Below are 20369 nucleotides of genomic sequence, written 5' to 3' on the forward strand. Positions count from 1 at the left end.
CTTACAAAACACCTGCTGCCCTCTGACAATCAACTAGCAGAAAACCAGCCAAACTGAGACTTGAGGCAAACAAACCTTGGAAGGGAATAATGATGTGATCAATCAAGACAACACTTTTCCAGGCTACCGAGATATTGGAAATGTCCGCAAAGGCTTGAGAGCAAAGGCTGAACAAATGGGGAAAGGGTAAAAGAATCCCAATAAATACATGACCAAAGGTTAAAACAATTCCAAGAAAAACATGGGTAAGTAACCTGTTGAAGCCTTCAGGAAATCAGTGGCCGCTGATTGATATAGGCCATTCAAGTTAATTGACCCCTGAACCTTCCACTCCTTTTTCATAGGGTGAATTGAGACCATGGAATCACAATTCCTTGGATTCTGTTCTTAACTTTAGGAGAGAAGTACAGCAGCTGAAGTACCTGTTACTGATGTGATACCCAGAAACACAGAGTTGACACATTTCATTCTTGGCCAATCACAACAAGCAAGACTAAGAGGATAAGGCTGGCTTATTTTCATGACATTTTTCTTGCTTGACAGCCGGCTCTGATTGCATTGAAACTTTTTCATTAGCTTCTCTCTACAAGGAGAAAATCCAGTTCACGGTCCTCCCCTACTGCTGCAAGTATACCATTTGGTTTGTCGAGCCAAAAAATTGAATTGGAAGGTAGGGAGCTAAGAGCCGCTCCGGGGCGTGTTTCGGCAGAAGCCGCGCTAAGGACAGCACTGTGAGCGGCACAATCGTCTTTGCGCGAAGAAGCCACTTTTTCGGCTCCGGGAGCCGGCGAGAGCGGCAGCTTCGGGAAGGTGAAGAAGCAAGCTGTACAACACTGGGATTGTGTGCGCACCTTGCCAACTGATAGAAAACAGTACCTTTGCACTTTGCTGACTTTTCCAATCACATGAACATTCGATTGGAAGCTGTTTTGGACAACTTTTCTTTTCTTCCTGCCAAACACTTGGCAGACATCTCTGCAACTTCTAGAACACGATGGGAGATGTTTTCTGTGCTGGCACAGTTTTTCCTAGCCAGACATAGTGGGAAAGGGTTTTGCTAAAATGTAGACGACAAGAGAGGCTAAAGAGTGGATGTTAGCAAATGACACCCATCTTCAAAAAAGGCAATTAAGAGGACTCGTGATAGTACAAACCAGCCATCCTCTTTTTTATCCTCAGGAAGTTGATGAAGCAGCTCTTCCTGGAAATCCTTGCCAGGCACATGAAAGATGACCAAATAATGTAGTTAGCATGATTTTTCAGGGGAATTTCATGCTGAACATCACTTTAAACTCCTCTGATGAATCAACTTGACTGGTAGATGAAGGGAATATTATCTGCCTGGGCTTCAGGGAGGTTTTTGACATACCTCTACATGGCATCACACATACATATGGAAGCAATAGTGCAAAGGGGAGGGAATCAGTGTCTTTTCAGTGATGCTGAGGGAAAAGACAAGAGGCAGTGGGCACGCACTGAAATACAGGAGATTGCCTTTGAACATCAGTAAATGTTTCTTTACTGTCAGGGTGACTGAACCACGGCACAGACTGCCCAGAAAGATTGTGGAGCCTGGATCTTTGAAGACATTAAAAGTACACCCAGATAGAATCCTGGGCAAGAGGCTCTAGGTATCCTGGTTTAGGCAGGGGTGTTGGGCCTGGTGAGTCCCACCAACCCCTTCCACTCTCTTTCATTCTGTGCTAGTGAATTCTCTTCAAGATGCATTTCAAGCACTGGCATGACAAAGTTCTGTGCAGACAGAGATCCAAATGGACATGGCATCTAAGTTCCTTAAGCAGTGTTCAAGAAGAATGTAAAACTCTGGCACAAGTGTCTCTTCCCTAACTGAATCCCTTTCATGGGAAAATTCCCAGCTCTAGAAAGATCTTCTGATACGCATGCTTAAGACTGACACTGGCTGAGCAAATTTCTCCCTATGTGTATCTAAGACCAGTTAGGATCTTCACCCAAAGTGCTGTCAACATAGTCACAGAATGCCTATTGTTAAGAAGTGACAGCTTCCATCAGAATGGCAACTATTGGTCCACAAAATGGATTAATGGATGGGAATTATCTACGTGGGTTAAAAACAAAAATAAAGAGTTGGTCTTTATTTATCAATTTCATGGCAATATTGATAAGGGAAGAAAAAGATCTAAGTCCTTGACTTTCTGGACTCGAGGAAAGATTTTAAAAATTCCTTGTAAAAATGTATGATCACAATCAGACTATTGAAACCATTTTAGTTGGGAACAAAGTTCCAAAATTGTCTAGATAGTGGCAAAGAAGCCAAGAAAATAGGAAAGAAACAAAAAGAGAGCAAAAGAGTCAGCTTCAGTGTACAAGCTCGTTCTAGAAGTAGTCTGCTGGGAAAAGGAACCCCCAGCTAAATTTCCAATGTATTCCTGCGCTTGATTCAGTAACTGGTCAATGTAAAAACCAATCCTTTTGTACAACTTCTTCCAGCAACAAAAACTCCAACAGGTTGACACTACCATCATGCCTGTTCCAGACATATTTAAAAGAGAAATGATGATTTTCTTGAAAACCTACTTACATAAAAGTTGCAAGATGGTGGAGGGATTCCCACATCCTCCTTCCTCCATCTGGCTTGAAAGTATATTTGATAAAATATGCAACAAAGCACATGATTTATAAGGGAGATTCAAATGGATGATTTGGGAATCGATCTCTTGTTGATAGTAAACTTCATATCCACTCGGTGTGACCTTTTTAAAACAAAATGTGGAGCTGAGGCATGAATCTGCCACAACAATTGTAAAGCAAACATGCACACTCCCCTTCATATGCCCCCCCCTCCACACACACCTAGGCACACACAGAGATCAGCATAGCAGATCATGAACACCTTGGAAAAGACTGAAATGCTAAATGCCTCTCTTGATGGGCAAAAGAGCTGGTGCAGTAATTCAAATGCCTGGTACAAAAATTCTGTTTAATATTTAGCTCCTATTTAAAACACAGCTTTTCATTTCATTCTATTTACAGAATATTTTCATTTCATTTGTTTCTTTAAAATTACTTAGTTCTCACCTGTTGTATGTCTAGGAATATTTTCTTCCAAAAATAGAAAAAATGAGATGATATCTTTTCAGCAGAAAACATTGGTTGATACAATTTTAAACCATCATGATATGGAAGAATTCTTCTGTCCCTCTCGAAGGTGGAAGAAGCATTTGGATCACAGATCATCTACAATGAAATACTTGACATGTTTAAGATGCTTTCAATCAATTTTGATCGTCAATTGCTTATTTGTTGTAAACAGTAATTTTTCAGTGAAGGGAAAGTGTGTGTGGTATATCTACATGATATGTTCAAAGGCAGTTCCTACTAATGGCCAGGCTGAATTCCAGTAAATAATGTCCCGAATGATATTTTGCCGCCTTCTTTGGCACTTCATGAAATCTTACCCCGATGAAGTGCTGAAACACAGAGATTTTCTCTTAGAGAGTGTCTCATGTTGTAACCTATCCCATGGATTTTATGCTGTAATTCTTATCCCTTTTAAAATTTACTATCTTCTGTACAGTTTTCATGAAACTTTCTGTTACAGTAGTGAATAGCACAGATAAATGTCATTTTGTACAACTTTGAATTTACCCCAAGAGCTGAGAGAAAACTTGATCCTATACTTCAATCCGAGTTTCTTCTATAGTCCAACTTTGTTTCTCTACCATCAAGCTTCTCCTTTGTTGCTGCTCCAAGCCCCGTCCAAGGTGACCTTGAATACTTTCAGGGATGGGACACCCACAACTTCTCTGGGCAACCTGTTCCAGTGTTCCAGCACTCCCACAGTAAAAAAGGCCTTCCTTTCATCTAATATGTGTAGGAAATCATAAATCTAGGCATAGAAGCTTGGAGTGCAAATTTGAAATTCTTTGGATTTGAAGCACATTTTATATGAATACTGACTTACAGATGACTAAAAGATGTTGATGGGCATTTGAGCTGACAAGTTTTGAAAAAGTGCACGGAAATTAAAATTGAAACCACTAAAATTAAAAACTCCTTGCCATTTTCTTTTTCCTCTCCTATTCAAAATTGCATATGTCAGATATCAGTGCTTCATGCAAACCTCTCAGATGCTCTCAGAGAAAAAGCTTTTCTTTCAGACTAAGTTGCGGTTGACGTAGAACACTAGCAGGAGTGAAAGATTTTCTGGGCATCGGGGCAGCACGTTCTCCTTGGATTTGTGTGCAGAATGCATTTTATCCAAACTGGAAAATAGATCCCAGCTCCGTTCTATTCATCATTCTTACTTCATCAGGCCAGAAGATTCTGTGAAAAGTAGCCTGTGGACCTTGAAGATAGCGCATGTGAAACAGATGAGAGGTGATAGAGAAGTTGAGGGAGAGAAGAAAGAGCATATGGCTGAAACCAGAAAGTATTTCTTCACGTGATCATGGAAGATTGCAGGAGCCACTTGGTGCTATCAAACCAGCCCGACTTGGCACTGGTGCCACCTTGGGTCTGGGAGTCATCTTGCATATCGTGGATTTTAAGGAGCCAGCGGGCCACTCCTAGGACACACCCCCAAACAAAAACCTCGGCCCTTTTCTCGGGCAAACAAAACTCAGCTGCCACGCTTCTGGATGGCAGATTGCAGGAGCCAATTGGGACTATCAAATAAGTCCAACTTGGCACTGGTGCCACCATGGGTCTGGGAACCATCCTGCCTATCATAGCTTTTCAGGAGCCAGCCGGTCACTTCCAGCCATAGGACCCCAGACACAAACCTCGGCCCGATTCCCTGGCAAACAAAGTTAAGCAGCCCCGCTTCTGGATGGCAAATTGCAGGACGCAATTGGTACAGCAAAACCAGCCCAACTTGGCACTGATGCCACCTTGGGTCTGGTCACCATCCTGCGTATCGTGCATTTTAAGGAGCCAGCTGGCCACTCCCAGCCATATGCCCAAAAACAAAACCAACGGCCCTTTTCTCTGGCAAACAAAACTCATCTGCCCCGCTTCAGGATGGCAGATTGCAGGAGCCACTTGGTACTATCAAACCAGCCCAACTTGGCACTGGTGCCACCTTGGGTCTGGGAACCATCCTGCCTATTGTGGATTGTCAGGAGCCAGCCGACCACTCCCAGTCATAGACCCCAATCAAAAACAACGGCACGATTCACAGGCAAAAAAAACTCAGCTGCCCCTCTTCTGGATGGCAGATTGCAGGAGCCACTTGGTACTATCAAACCAGCCCAACTTGGCACTGGTGCCACCATGGGTCTGGTCACCATCCTGCCTATCGTTGCTTTTCAGGAGCCAGTGGATCACTCCCAGCCATAGGCCCCCAGACACAAAGCTCGGCCCGTTTCCATGGCAAACAAAAGTAAGCTGCCCCGCTTCTGGATGGCAGATTGCAGGAGCTATTTAGTACTATCAAACCAGCCCGAATTGGCAGTGGTGCCACCTTCGCTTTGGGAAGCATCCTGCGTATCGTGGATTTTCAGGGGCCAGCCGGCCACTCTCAGCCGTATGACCCTAAACAAAAACCAGGGCTCTTTTCTCTTGCAAACAAAAATCCGCTGCCCCGTGTCTGGATGGCAGATTGCAGGAGCCACATTGCACCATCAAACCAGCCCGACTTGGCACTGGTGCCACCTTGGCTCCGGGAACCATCCTGCCTATCGTGGATTTTCAGGGGCCAGCAGGCCACTCTCAGCCATAGGCCCCCAAACACAAAAAACGGCCCTTTACTCCGGTAAACAAAACACAACTGCCCCTCTTCTGGATGGCAAATTGCAGGAGACACTTGGTACTACAAAACCAGCCCGACTTGGCAATGGTGCCATCTAGGGTCTGGTCACCATCCTGCGAATCGTGCATTTTAAGGAGCCAGCTGGCCACTCCCAGCCATATGCCCCTAAACACATTCCACGGCCCTTTTCTCTGGTAAACAAAACTCAGCTGCCTTGCTTCTGGATGGCAGATTGCAGGACGCACTTGGTACTACAAAACCAGCCCGACTTGGCACTTGTGCCACCTTGGGTCTGGGAACTATCCTGCGTATTGTGGATTACCAGGAGCCAGCCGACCACTCGCGGCCACAGACTCCAATTAAAAACAACGGCCCGTTCCACAGGAAAAAAAACTCAGCTGCCTCGCTTCTGGATGGGAGATTGCAGGAGGCACTTGACACTATCAAACCAGCCCAATTAGGCACTGGTGCCACCTTGGGTCTGGTCACCATCCTGCGTATCATGGATTTTCAGGAGCCGGCCGGCCACTGCCAGCCACAGGCCCCCAAACAAAAACCACAGCCCTTTTCTCTGGCAAGCAAAAGTAAGCTGCCCCGCTTCTGGATGGCAGATTGCAGGAACCACTTGGTAATATCAAACGAGCCCAACTTGGCACTGGTGCCACCTCTGGTCTGGGACCCATGCTGCGTAAGGTAGATTCTAAGGCGCCAGGCGGCAACTCCTTGCCACAGGCCCCCAAACACAGACAACGGCGCTTTTCCCTGGAAAACAAAACTCGTCTGCCAAATTTTTGATGGCAGATTGCAGGAGCCACTTGGTACTATCAAACCAGCCCAACTTGGCACTGGTGCCACCATGGGTCTGGTCACCATCCTGCCTATCGGAGCTTTTCAGGAGCCAGTCGATCACTCCCAGCCATAGGCCCCCAGACACAAACCTCGTCCCGTTTCCCTGGCAAACAAAAGTAAGGTACCCCGCTTCTGGATGGTAGATTGCAGGAGCACCTTTGCACCATCAAACCAGCCTGACTTGGCACTGGTGCCACCTCTGGCCTGGGAACCATCCTGCGTATCGTGGATTCCAAGGAGGCAGCCGGCCACTCCCAGCCACAGGCCCCCAAACACAAACAACGGCGCTTTTCCCTGGAAAAGAAAACTCAACTGCCGCTCTTCTGGATGACAAATTGCAGGAGCCACTTTGTACTACAAAACCAGCCCAACTTGGCACGGGTGCCACCTTGGGTCTGCTCACCATCCTGCCTATCGTGCATGTTAAGGAGCAAGGTGGCCCCTCCTAGCCATATGCCCCCAAACACAACCCACGGCCTGTTTCTCTGGCAAACAAAACTCAGCTGCCCAGCTTCTGGATGGCAGATTGCTGGAACCACTTGGTACTATCAAAAACAGCCCGACTTGGCACTGGTGCCACCTCGGGTCTGCGAACCATCCTGCTTATCGTAGATTCTAAGGAGCCAGCCAGCCACTCCAAGCCACAGGCCCCCAAACACAAACAACTGCGCTTTTCCCTGGAAAACAAAACTCGCCTGCCAACATTTTGATGGCAGATTGCAGGAGCCACTTGGAAATATCAAACCAGCCCAACTTGGCACTGGTGCCACCTTGGGTCTGGGAACCATCCTGCCTATCGTAGCTTTTCAGGAACCAGCCAGTCACTCCCAGCCATAGGCCCCCAGACAAAACCCTCGGCCCGTTTCCGTGACAAACAAATTATAGGTGCCCCGCTTCTGGATGGCAGATTGCAGGAGCCACTTGGTACTATCCAACCAGCCCAACTTGGCACTGGTGCCACCTTGGGTCTGTGAACCATCCTGCCTATCGTGGATTCTAAGGAGCCAGCCGGCCACTCCCAGCCACAGGCCCCCAAACACAAACAACGGCACTTTTCCCTGGAAAACAAAACTCGCCAGCCAACTTTTTGATGGCAGATTGCAGGAGCCACTTGGTACTATCAAACCAGCCCAACTTGGCACTGGTGCCTCAATGGGTCTGGTCACCATCCTGCCTATCGTAGCTTTTTAGGAGCCAGCAGGTCACTCCCAGCCATAGGTCCCCAGACACAAACCTCGGCCCGTTTCCCTGGCAAACAAAAGCAAGCTGCCCCGCTTCTGGATGGCAGATTGCAGGAGCCACTTTGCAGCATCAAACCAGCCCAACTTGGCACTGGTGCCACCTTGCGTCTGGGAACCAACCTGCGTATTGTGGATTGTCAGGAACCAGCCCACCACTCTCTGCCGCAGACCCCAATCAAAAACAACGGCCCGTTTCCCTGGCAAAAAAAACCCAGCTGCCCCGTGTCTGGATGGCAGATTGCAGGAGCCACTTGGTACTATCAAACCAGCCCGACTTGGCACTGGTGCTCCCTTGGGTCTGGGAACCATCCTGCTTATTGTGGATTGCCAGGAGCCAGCTGACCACTCTCGGCCACAGACCCCAATCAAAAACAACAGCCCGTTTCCCTGGCAAAAAAAACTAAGCTGCCCCGCTTCTGGATGGGAGATTACAGGAGGCACTTGACACTGTAAAACCAGCCCATCTTGGCACTGGTGCCACCTTGGATCTGGGAACCATCCTGCCGATCGTGGATTTAGAGGAGCCAGCCGTCCACTCACAGCTACAGGTCCCACAAACAAACCATGGGCATTTTCCTTGGCAAACAAAACTCAGCTGCCCCGCTTCTGGATGGCCGATTGCAGCAGCCACTTGGTAATATCAAACAAGCCACCCTTGGCACGGGTCCCACCTTGGGTGTGGAAGCCATCATGCGTATGGTTGATTTTCAGGAGTCAGCCGGCCACTCCCGGCCATAGGACTTCAAACATAAACCTCGGCCCATTTCTCCGCCAAACAGAACTCAGCTGTCCCGCTTCTGGATGGCAGATTGCAGGAGCCACTTTGTACTATCAAACCAGCCCAACTTGGCACTGGTGCCACCTTGGCTCTGGGAACCATCCTGCGTATCGTGGATTTTCAGGAAACAGACGGCCAATCCCAGCCAGAGGCCCGCAAACCAAAACCACGGCCCATTTCCCTGGCAAACAAAACTCAGGTGCCCCGCTTCTGGATGGCAGATTGCAGGAGCCATTTCACACCATCAAACCAGCCCGACTTGGCACTGGTGCCATCTCTGGTCTGGGAACCATCCTGCCTATCGTGGATTGTCATGGGCCAGCCAGCCACCCTAAGCCAACGGCCCACAAACACAAACCACGGCCCTTTTCTCTGGCAAACAAAACTCAACTACCCCTGTTCTGTATGGCAAATTGCAGGAGCCACATGGTACTATGAAAACAGCCCGACTTGGCACGGGTGCCACCTTGGGTCTGGTTACCATCCTGCGTATCGTGCATTTTAAGGAGCCAGCCAGCCACTCCATGCCATATGCCCCCAAACAAAACCCACGGCCCTTTTCTCTGGCAAACAATACTCAGCTGCTCAGCATCTGGATGGCAGATTGCAGGAGGCACTTGACACTATCAAACCAGCCCGACTTGGCACTGGTGCCATCTTGGGTCTGGGAACCATCCTGCGCATCGTGGATTCTAAGGAGCCAGTCGGCCACTGCCAGCCACAGGCCCCCAAACACAAAAAACGACGCTTTTCCCTGGAAAACAAAACTTGCCTGCCAACTTTTTGATGGCAGATTGCAGGAGCCACTTTGTACTATCAAACCAGCCCAACTTGGCACTGGTGCCACCTTCGGTCTGGGAACCATCCTGCGTATTGTGGATTATCAGGAGCCAGCCGACCACTCTCGGCCACAGACCCCAATCAAAAACAACGGCACGTTTCACAGGCATAAGAAACTCAGCTGCCCCTCTTCTGGATGGAAGATTGCAGGAGGCACTTGACATTATCAAACCAGCCCGACTTGGCACTGGTGCCACCTTTGTTCTGGGAACCATGCTGCGTAACATGGATTTTCAGGAGCAAGGCGGCCACTGCAAGCCACAGGCCCCCAAACACAAACCACAGCCCTTTTCTCTAGCAAACAAAAGTAAGCTGCCCCACTTGTGGATGGCAGATTGCAGGAACCACTTGGTACTATCAAACCAGCCCGACTTGGCACTGGTGCCACCTTGGCTCTGGGAACCATCCTGCGTATCGTGGATTTTAAGGAGCCAGCTGGCCACTCCCAGCCACAGGCCCCCAAACACAAACAACGGCGCTTTTCCCTGGAAAACAAAACTCGCCTGCCAACTTTTTGATGGCAGATTGCAGGAGCCACTTGGTACTATCAAATCAGCCCAACTTGGCACTGGTGCCACCATGGGTCTGGTAACCATCCTGCCTATCGTGGATTCTAACGAGCCAGCGGGCCACTCTCAGCCGTAGGCCCCCAGACACAAACCTCGGCCCGTTTCCCTGGCAAACAAAACTCAGGTGTCCCGATTCTGGATGACAGATTGCAGGACGCACTTGGTACTACAAAAACAGCTCGACTTGGCAGTGGTGCCACCTTGGGTCTGGGAACCATCCTGCGTATCGAGCTTTTTAAGGAGTCAGCCGTCCACTCCAAACCATATGATTCCAAACACAAACCACGGACATTTTCTCTGGCAAACAAGAATCAGATTCCCCGCTTCTGGATGGCAGATATCATGAGCCACATTGCACCATCAAACCAGCCCGACTTGGCACTGCTGCCACCTTGGATATGGGAGCCATCCGGCCTATCGTGGATTTTCAGAGGCCAGCCGGCCACTCTAAGCCATAGGCCCCCAAACAAAAACCACGGCCCTTTTCACTGGCAAACAAAACTCAACTGCTCCTCTTCTGGATGGCAAATTGCAGGAGACACTTGGTACTACAAAAACATCCCGACTTGGCACGGGTGCCACCTTGGGTCTGGTTATCATCCTGCGTATTGTGCATTTTAAGGAGCCAGCTGGCCACTCCCAGCCATATGCCTGCAAACACAACCCACGGCCCTTTTCTCTGGCAAACAAATCACAGCTGCCCAGCCTCTGGATGGCAGATTGCAGGAGCCACTTGGTACTATCAAACCAGCCCGACTTGGCACTTGTGCCACCTTGGATCTGGGAACCATCCTGCGTATCGTAGATTCTAAGGAGCCAGCCAGCCACTCCCAGCCACAGGCCCCCAAACACAAACAACGGCGCTTTACCCTGGAAACCAAAACTCGTCTGCCAAATTTTGATGTCAGATTGCAGGAGCCACTTGGTACTATCAAACCAGTCCGACTTGGCACTGGTGCCACCTTGGGTCTGGTAACCATCCTGCCTATTGTAGCTTTTCAGGAGCCAGCCGGCCACTCCCAGCCATAGGCCCCCAGACACGAACATCGGCCCGTTTCCCTGGCAAAAAAAACTCAGCTGCCCCGCTTCTGGATGGCAGATTGCAGGAGCCACTTTGCACCATCAAACCAGCCCGACTTGGCCATGGTGCCACCTCTGGTCTGGGAACCATCCTGCGTATCGTAGCTTTTAAGGAGCCAGCTGGACACTCCCAGCCATAGGCCCGCCGACACAAGCCTCGGCCCGTTTCCCTGGCAAACAAAACTAAGCTACCCCGCTTCTGGATGGCAGATTGCAGGAGCCACTTTGCACCATAAAACCAGCCCAACTTGGCACTGGTGCCACCTCTGGTCTATGAACCATCCTGCATATCATGGATTCTAAGGAGCCAGCCGGACATTCCCAGCCACAGGCCCCCAAACAAAAAGAACGGTGCTTTTCGCTGGAAAACAAAACTCGCCTGCCAACATTTTGATGGCAGATTGCAGGAGCCACTTGGTACTATCAAACCAGCCTAACTTGGCACTGGTGCCACCATGGGTCTGGTAACCATCCTGCCTATCGTAGCTTTTCAGGAGCCAGCCGGTCACTCCCAGCCGTAGACCCCCAGACACAAACCTCGGCCCGTTTCCCTGGCAAACAAAAGTAAGATGCCCCGCTTCTGCATGGGAGATTGCAGAAACCACTTGGTACTATCAAACCAGCTGACTTGGCACTGGTGCCACCTTGGGTCTGGGAACCATCCTGCGTATTGTAGATTGTCAGGAGCAGCCGACCGCTCTCGGCCTCAGGCCCCAATCAAAAACAACGGCCCGTTTCCCTGGCAAAAAAACTCAGCTGCCCCGCTTCTGGATGGCAGATTGCAGGAGCCACTTTGCACCATAAAACCAGCCCGACTTGACACAGGTGCCTCCTTGGCTCTGGGAACCATCCTGCGTATCATGGATTTTCAGGAGCCAGCCGTCCACTCCCAGCAACAGGGCCCTCAAAATAAACCATGGGCATTTTCCTTGGCAAACAAAACTCAGCTGCCCCGCTTCTGGATGGCCGATTGCAGGAGCCACTTGGTAATATCAAACAAGCCAAACTTGGCACTGGTCCCACCTTGGGTCTGGAAGCCATCATGCATATGGTTGATTTTCAGGAGTCATCTGGCCACTCCCGGCCATAGGACTTGAAACAAAAACCTCGGCCCATTTCTCTGGAAAACAGAACTCAGCTGCCCCGCTTCAGGATGGGAGATTGCAGGAGGAACTTGATAATGTCAAACCAGTCCAACTTGGCACTGGTGCCACCTTGGCTCTGGGAAACATCCTGCCTATCGTGGATTTTCAGGAAACTGTCGGCCCCTCCCAGCCACAGGCCCCCAAACACAAACCACCGCACATTTCCCTGGCAAACAAAACTCAGGTGCCCCGCTTCTGAATGGCAGATTGCAGGAGTCACTTTGCACCATCAAACCAGCCCGACTTGGCACTGGTGCCACCTTGGATCTGGGAACCATACTGCCTATCATGGATTTTCAGGGGCGAACAGGCCACTCTTAGCCATAGGCCCCCAAACACAAACCATGACCCTTTTCTCTGGCAAACAATTTTCAACTGCCCCTCTTCTGTATGGCAAATTGCAGGAGCCACTTGGTACTACAAAAGCAGCCTGACTTGGCACTGGTGCCACCTTGGGACTGGTTACCATCCTGCGTATCGTGCATTTTAAGGAGCCGGCTGGCACTCCCAGTCATATGCACCCAAACGCAACCCACCACCCTTTCCTCTGGCAAACAAAACTCAGCTTCCCAGCATCTGGATGGCAGATTGCAGGAGCCACTTGGGACTATCAAATCAGCCCGACTTGGCACTGGTGCCACCTCTGGTCTGGGAACCATCCTGCGTATCGTGGATTCTAAGGAGCCAGCCGGCCACTCCTAGCCACAGGCCCCCAAACACAAACAACGGTGCTTTTCCTTGGAAAACAAAACTCGCCTGCCAACTTTTTGATGGCAGATTGCAGGAGCCACTTGGTACTATCAAACCAGCCCAACTTGGCACTGGTGCCACCATGGGTCTGCTCACCATCCTGCCTATCGTAGCTTTTCAGGAGCCAGCCGGTCACTCCCAGCCATAGGCCCCCAGACACAAACCTCGGCCCGTTTCCCTGGCAAAAAAAATTCACCTGCCCCGCTTCTGGATGGTAGATTGCAGGATCCACTAGGTACTATCAAACCAGCCCGACTTGGCAGTGGTGCCACCTTGGCTCTGGGAACCATGCTGCCTATCATGAATTTTCTGGAGCCAGCCATCCACTCCCAGCCACAGGGCCCACAAAACCAACCATAGCCATTTTCCTTGGCAAACAAAACTCAACTGCCGCTCTTCTTGATGGCAAATTGCAGGAGCCACTTGGTACTACAAAAACAGCCCGACTTGGCACTGTTGCCACCTTGGCTCTGGTTACCATACTGCGTATCGTGCATTTTAAGGAGCCAGCCGGCCACTCCCAGCCATATACACCGAAACACAACCCACGGCCCTTTTCTCTGGCAAACAAAACTCGCCTGCCAACTTTTTGATGGCAGATTGCAGGAGCCACTTGGTACTATCAAACCAGCCCAACTTGGCACTGGTGCCACCATGGGTCTGGTAAACATCATGCCTATCGTGGATTCTAAGGAGCCAGCAGGTCACTCTCACCCATAGGCCCCCAGACACAAACCTCGGCCCGTTTCCCTGGCAAACAAAAGAAATCTGCCCAGCTTCGGGATGGCAGATTGCAGGAGCCACTTGGTACTATCAAACCAGCCCGACTTGGCAGTGGTGCCACCTTGGGTCTGGGAACCATCCTGCGTATCGAGCATTTTAAGGAGCCTGCCGGCCACTCCAAACGATATGCACCCAAATACAAATCACGGGTCTTTTCCCTGGCAAACAAAAATCAGCCTCCCCGCTTCTGGATGACAGATTGCAGGAGCCACTTTGCACCATCAAACCAGCCCGACTTGGCGCTGGTGCCACTTTGGATCTGGGAACCATCCTGCCTATCGTGGATTTTCAGGAGACAGCCGGCCACTCTCAGCCATAGGCCCTCTAACAAAAAACACGGCCCTTTTCTCTGGTAAAAAAAACTCAACTGCCCCTCTTCTGGATGGCAAATTGCAGGAGCCACTTGGTACTACAAAAACAGCCCGACTTGGCAGGGGTGGCACCTTGGCTCTGGGAACCATCCTGCGTATGGAGCATTTTAAGGAGCCAGCTGACCACTCCAAACCATATGTCCCCAAAAACAATCCACGGATCTTTTCTATGGCAAAAAACACTCAGCTGTCCTGCTTCTGGATGGCAGATGGCAGGATCCACTTTGCATTATCAAACCAGCCCGACTGACACCTGAAAATCGACCATAGGCATGATGGCTTCCTTATCAAAGCGGCACCAGTACCAAGTCGGTGGCCGGCTGGCTCCTTAAAAAGCTCGATACGCAGGATGGTTCCCAGACCCAAGGTGGCACCAGTGTCAAGTCGGGCTGATTTGTAGTACCAAGGGCGTCCTGCAATTTGCCATCCAGAAGAGGGGCAGTTGAGTTTTGTTTGCCAGAGTTAAGGGCCGTGGTTTGTGTTTGGGGGCCTATGTCTGAGAGTGGCCGGCTGGCCCCTGAAAATCCACGATACGCAGGATGGTTCCCAGATCCAAGGTGGCACCAGTGCCAAGTCGGGCTGGTTTGATAGTACCAAGTGCGTCCCACAATCTGCCATCCAGAAGCGGGGCAGCTTACTTTTGTTTGCCAGGGAAACGGGCCGAGGTTTGTGTCTGGGGGCCTATGGCTGGGAGTGTCCGGCTGGCTCCTGAAAAGCTACGATAGGCAGGATGGTTACCAGACCAATGGTGGCACCTGTGCCAAGTTGGGCTGGTTTGATAGTACCAAGTGGCTCCTGCAACCTGCCATCAAGAAGTTGGCAGGCGAGTTTTGTTTTCCAGGGAAAAGCGCAGTTGTTTGTGTTTGGGGGCATAAGGCTGGGAGTGGCCGTCTGGCTCCTTAGAATCAACGATACGCAGGACGGTTCCCAGACCAGAGGTGGCACCAGTGCGAAGTCGCGCTGGTTTGATGGTGCAAAGAGGCTCCTGCAATCTGCAATCCAGAAGCGGGGCAGATAAGTTTTGTTTGGCAGAAAAAAGGGCAGTGTTTTTGTTTGGGGTCCTGTGGCTGGAAGTAGCCGGCTGGCCCCTGAAAATCCACGATAGGCAGGATGGTTACCAGACCCAAGGTGGCAGCAGTACCAAGTCAGGCTGGTTTGATGGTGCAAAGTGGCTCCTGCAATCTGCCATCCAGAAGCGGGGTAGCTTACTTGTGTTTGCCAGGGAAACGTGCCGAAGTTTGTGTCTGGGGGCCTATGGCTGGGAGTGACCGGCTAGGTCCTGAAAAGCTACGATAGGCAGGATGGTGTCCAGACCCATGGTGGCACCAGTGCCAAGTTGGGCTGGTTTGATAGTACCAAGTTGCTCCTGCAATCTGCCATCAAAAATTTGGCAGGCGAGTTTTGTTTTCCAGGGAAAAGCGCCGTTGTTTCTGTTTGGGGGCCTGTGGCTGGGAGTGCCCGGATGGCTCCTTAGAATCTACGTTACGCAGCATGGTTCCCAGACCCAAGGTGGCACCAGTGCCAAGTCAGTCTGGTTTGATAGTAACAAGTGGCTCCTGCAATCTGGCATCCAGAAGCGGGTCACCTGGGTTTTGTTTGCCAGGGAAACGGGCCGAGGTTTGTGTCTGGGGGCCAAAGGGTGAGAGTGACCTGCTGGCTCCGTAGAATCCACGATAGGCAGGATGGTTACCAGATCCATGGTGGCACCAGTGCCAAGTTGGGCTGGTTTGATAGTACAAGTGGCTCCTGCAATCTGCCGTCAAAAAGTTGGCAGGCGAGTTTTGTTTTCCGTAGAAAAGCGCCGTTGTTTGTGTTTGGGGCCCTGTGGCTGGGAGTGGCCAGCTGGCTCCTTAGAATCCACAATACGCAGGATGGTTCCCAGACCCAAGGTGGCACCAGTGCCAAGTTGGGCTGGTTTGATAGTGTCAAGTGCCTCCTGCAATCTGCCACCCAGAAGCGGGGCGGCTGAGTTTGGTTACCGGATAAAAGGGCCGAGGTTTTTTTGGGTCCTGGGGCTGGGAGTAGCCGGTGGGCTCCTTAAAATGCACGATATGCTGGATGGTTCCCAGACCCAAGGTGGCACCAGTGCCAAGTCGGGCTGGTTTGATACTACCAAGTGGCTCCTGCAATCTGCCATCCAGAAGATGGGCAGCTGAGTTTTGTTTGCCAGAGAAAAGGGCCGTGGGTTGTGTTTGGGTGCATATGGCTGGGAGTGGCCGGCTGGCTCCTTAAAATGCACGATACGCAGGATGGTAACCAGACCCAAGGTGGGACCAGTGCCACCTCGGGCTGTTTTTGTAGTTCCAAGTGGCTCCTACAATCCGCCATCCAGAAGCGGGCCAGCTGAGTTTGGTTCCCCGATAAAAGGGCCGTGGTTTGTGTTAAGGGGTCTATGGCTGAGAGTGGCCGGGTGGCCCATGAAAATCCATGATAAGCAGGATGGTTCCCAGATCCAAGGTGGCCCCAGTGCCAAGTCGGGCTGGTTTGATGTTGCAAAGTGGCTCCTGCAATATGCCATCCAGAAGCGGGGAAGCTGAGTTTTGTTTGCCCAGGAAATTGGCCGTGGTTTGTTTTGTGTTCCCTGTGGCTGGGAGTGACCGGCTGGCTCCAGAAAATCCATGATACGCAGGATGGTTCCTAGACCCAAGGTGGCACCAGTGTCAAGTCGGGCTGGTTTGACAGTGTCAAGTGCCTCCTGCAATCTCCCATCCAGAAGCGGGACAGCTGAGTTTCCTTTGCCAGGGAAACGGGCCTTTGTTTTTGATTTGGGCCTGTGGCCGAGAGTGGTCGGCTGGCTCCATAGAATACACAATACGCAGGATGGTTCCCAGACCCAAGGTGGCACCAGTGCCAAGTCAGCTGGTTGATAGTACCAAGTCGTTCCTGCAATCTGCCATCCAGAAGCGGGGCAGCTTACTTTTGTTTGCCAGGGAAACGGGCCGAGGTTTGTGTCTGGGGGCCTATGGCTGGGAGTGGCCGGCTGGCTCCTTAAATGCTACGATAGGCAGGATGGTTACCAGACCCATGGTGGCAGCAGTGCCAAGTTGGGCTGGTTTGATAGTACCAAGTGGCTCCTGCAATCTGCCATCAAAAAGTTGGCAGGCGAGTTTTGTTTTCCAGGGAAAAGCCCCGTTGTTTTTGTTTGGGGGCCTGTGGCTGGGAGTGGCCGGCTGGCTCCTTAGAATCCACGATACGCAGGACGGTTCCCAGACCAGAGGTGGCACCAGTGCCAAGTCGGGCTCGCTTGATGGTGCAAAGTGGCTCCTGCAATCTGCCATCCAGAAGCGGGGCAGCTTACTTTTGTTTGCCAGGGAAACGGGCCGAGGTTTGTGTCGGGGGGCCAATGGCTGGGAGTGACCGGATGGCTCCTGAAAAGTTACGATAGGCAGGATGGTGACCAGACCCATGATGGCGCCAGTGCCAAGTTGGGCTGGTTTGATAGTACCAATTGGCTCCTGCAATCTGCCATCAAAAAGGTTGCAGGCGAGTTTTGTTTTCCAGGGAAAAGCGCCGTTGTTTTTGTTTGGGGGCCTGTGGCTGGGAGTGGCCGGCTGGCTCCTTGGAATCCACGATACGCAGGATGGTTCCCAGACCAGAGGTGGCACCAGTGCCAAGTCGGGCTGGTTTGATGGTGCAAAGTGGCTCCTGCAATCTGCCATCCAGAAGCGGGGCAACTTACTTTTGTTTGCCAGGGAAACGGGCCGAGCTTTGTGTCGGGGGGCCAATGGCTGGTAGTGACCGGCTGGCTCCTGAAAAGCTACGATAGACAGGATGGTGACCAGACCCATGGTGGCGCCAGTGCCAAGTTGGGCTGGTTTGATATTACCAAGTGGCTCCTGCAATCTGCCATCAAAATGTTGGCAGGCGAGTTTTGTTTTCCAGGGAAAAGGGCCGTTGTTTGTGTTTGGGGGCCTGTGGCTGGGAGTGGCCGGCTAGCTCCTTAGAATCCACCATAGGCAGGACGGTTCCCAGACCAGAGGTGGCACCAGTGCCAAGTCGGGCTGGTTTGATAGTACTAAATAGCTCCTGCAATCTGCCATCCAGAAGCGGGGCAGCTTACTTTTGTCTGCCAGGGAAACGGGCCGAGCTTTGGGTCTGAGGGCTATGGCTGGGAGTGATCGGCTGGCTCCTGAATAGCTACGAAAGGCAGGATGGTTACCAGACCCATGGTGGCACCACTGCCAAGTTGGGCTGGTTTGATAGTACCAAGTGGCTCCTGATATCTGCCTTCCAGAAACGGGGAAGCTCAGTTTTGTTTGCCAGAGAAAAGGGCCGTGGATTGTGTTTGTGGGCATATGGCTGGGAGTGGCCAGCTAAATCTTTTAAATGCACGATACGCAGGATGGTGACCAGACCCAAGGTGGCACCAGTGCCAAGTCGGGCTTGTTTTGTAGTACCAAGTGGCTCCCGCAATTTGCCATCCAGAAGAGGGGCAGTAGAGTTTTGTTTGCCACTGAAAATGGCCGTGGTTTTTTTGGGGGCCTATGGCTTAGAGTGGCCGGCTGGCCCCTTAAAATCCACTATAGGCAGGATGATTCCCAGATCCAAGATGGCACCAGTGCGAAATCGGACTGGTTTGATGGTGCAAAGTGGCTCCTGCAATCTGCCATCCAGAAGCGGGGCAGCTGTTTTTTGTTTGCAAGTGAAAAGTTCCGTGGTTTCTTTTTGAGTGCATATGGCTGAGAGTGGCCTGCTGACCCCTGAAAATCCACGATAAGCAGGATGGTTCCCAGATCCAAGGTGGCAGCAGTGCCAAGTCGGACTGTTTTGATGGTGCAAAGTGGCTCCTGCAATCTGCCATCCAGAAGTGGGGCACCTGAGTTTTGTTTGCCAAGGAAAAGGGCCGAGGTTTTTGTCTGGGGGCTTATGGCTGGGAGTGACCGGCTGGCTCCTTGAAAGCTACGATAGGCAGGTTGGTGTCCAGACCCATGGTGGCACCAGTGCCAAGTTGGGCTGGTTTGATAGTACCAAGTGGCTCCTGCAATCTGCCATCCAGAGGCTGGGCAGGTGAGTTTTGTTTGCCAGGGAAAAGCGCCGTTGTTTGTGTTTGCAGGCATATGGCTGGGAGTGGCCAGCTGGCTCCTTAAAATGCACGATACGCAGGATGGTAACCAGACCCAAGATGGCACCAGTGCCAAGTCGGGCTGGTTTTTGTAGTACCAAGTGTCTCCTGCAATTTCCCTTTCAGAAGAGGAGCAGTTGAGTTTTGTTTGCAAGAGAAAAGGGCCGTGTTTTTTGTTAGGGGGCCTATGGCTGAGAGTGGCCGGCTGGCTCCTGAAAATTCAGCGATAGGCAGGATGGCTACCAGACCCATGGTGGCACCAGTGCCAAGTTGGGCTGGTTTGATAGTACCAAGTGGCTCCTGCAATCTGCCATCCAGAAGCGAGGCAGCTCAGTTTTTTTTGCCAGTGAAACGGGCCGTGGTTTTTGATTGGGGTCTCTAGCCGAGAGTGGTCGTCTGGCTCCAGACAATCCACAATACGCAGGATGGTTCCCAGATCCAAGGTGGCACCAGTGCCAAGTTGGGCTGGTTTGATAGTACCAAGTGGCTCCTGCAATCTGCCATCCAGAAGCGGGTCAGCTGAGTTTTGTTTTCCAGACAAAAAGGCTGTGGTTTGTATTTGGGGGCCTGTGGCTGGCAGTGGCCGGCTGGGTCCTGAAAATCCATGATTATGATACGCAGCATGGTGACCAGACCCAAGGTGGCACCAGTACTAAATCCGGCTGGTTTTGTAGTACCAAATGGCTCCTGCAATTTGCCATCCAGAAGAGGGGCAGTTGAGTTTTGTTTGCCAGTGTAAAGGGCCGTGGTTTTAGTTTGGGGGCCTATGGCTCAGAGTGGCCGGCTGGTCCCTGAAAATCCACGATAGGCAGGATGGTTCCAAGACCAGAGGTGGCACCAGTGCCAAGTCGGGCTGGCTTGATGGTGCAAAGTGGCTCCTGCAATCTGCCATCCAGAAACGGGGCAGCTGATTTTTGTTTGCAAGAGAAAATGGCCGTGGTTTGTTTTCGGGTGCATATGGCGAGGAGTGGCTGGCTGGCCCCTGAAACTCCACGATAAGCAGGATGGTTCCCAGATCCAAGGTGGCACCAGTGCCAATTCGGGATGGTTTCATGGTGCAAACTGACTCCTGCAATCTGCCATCCAGAAGCGGGGTAGCTTACTTTTGTTTGCCAGGGAAACGGGCCGAGGTTTGTGTCTGGGGGCCTATGGCTGGGAGTGACCGGCTGG

Source organism: Melospiza georgiana, chromosome 2 (assembly GCF_028018845.1).
Source record: "Melospiza georgiana isolate bMelGeo1 chromosome 2, bMelGeo1.pri, whole genome shotgun sequence".
In the NCBI taxonomy this organism is placed as follows: domain Eukaryota; kingdom Metazoa; phylum Chordata; class Aves; order Passeriformes; family Passerellidae; genus Melospiza; species Melospiza georgiana.